Genomic DNA, 1,258 nt, shown 5'->3' with positions numbered 1-1,258 from the left:
TGTTATTGAGGATCTGAAAAATTATCAAATTGATTCTTGAAGCAAGAGAAAGCAGTGAATTCAATATATATATATATAAAGTGATCCAAGAGTGTGCTTAAGAACCCTGGACACCTCTAATTGGGGACTCTAGCAAAGCTGTGTCACAATCTAAAAAGGTTCACCCTGTTATGTGTCTGTGGCATGTATGTATCCGGTGGTAATACTGGAAGACAGAGTGCTTTGGGCCACAGCCAAGACTCATAAAGTAGCTATGTTCAAGAATCATCATACTTAACTAGGAAAATCAATAAAACTATCTGAATTCTGAGTTCCTATAGATGCCAATCATTCTAAACTTCAAAGGATAAAGTGAGATGCCAAAACTGTTCAGAAGCAAAAAGCTACTAGTCCCGCTTATCTAATTGGAGCTAAGTTTCATTGATATTTTGGAGTCTATAGTATGTTCTCTTCTTTTATCCTATTTGATTTTCAATTGCTTGGGGACAAGCAACAATTTAAGTTTGGTGTTGTGATGAGCGGATAATTTATACGCTTTTTGGCACTTTTTTGGTATGTTTTTAGTACATTTTAGTTAGTTTTTAGTATGTTTTTATTAGTTTTTATTTAAAATTCACTTTTCTGGGCTTTACTATGAGTTTGTGTGTTTTTCTATGTTTTCAGGTAATTTCTGGCTGAAATTGAGGGACCTGAGCAAAAATCTGATTTAGAGGCTGAAAAAGGACTGCAGATGCTGTTGGATTCTGACCTCCCTGCACTCGAAGTGGATTTTCTGGAGCTATAGAAGCCCAATTAGCGCGTTCCTTATTGCGTTGGAAAGTAGACATCCTGGGCTTTCCAGCAATGTATAATAGTCCATACTTTGCGCGAGATTTTATTGCCCAAACCGGCGTTGCAAATCAGCTTCAGAATTCCCGGCGTTTAACGCCGGAACTGGCACAAAAATTGGAGTTAAATGCCCAAACTGGCACAAAAGCTGTCGTTTAACTCCAGGAAAAGTCTCTACACATGAAAGCTTCAATGCTCAGCCCAGGCACACACCGAGTGGACCCCGGAAGTGGATTTTTACATTATTTACTCATTTTTGTATATCCTAGGTTACTAGTTCACTATAAATAGGATATTTTGACATTGTATCTTCATCTCATGACACATTACACATTTCTTATTGTATCTTCTACGGAATGAGTCTCTAAACCCCATGGTTGGGGGTGAGGAGCTCTGCTGTGTCTTGATGGATTAATGCAATTACTACTGT

Source organism: Arachis duranensis, chromosome 9 (assembly GCF_000817695.3).
Source record: "Arachis duranensis cultivar V14167 chromosome 9, aradu.V14167.gnm2.J7QH, whole genome shotgun sequence".
NCBI lineage: Eukaryota > Viridiplantae > Streptophyta > Magnoliopsida > Fabales > Fabaceae > Arachis > Arachis duranensis.
This window is presented reverse-complemented; position numbering follows the sequence as displayed.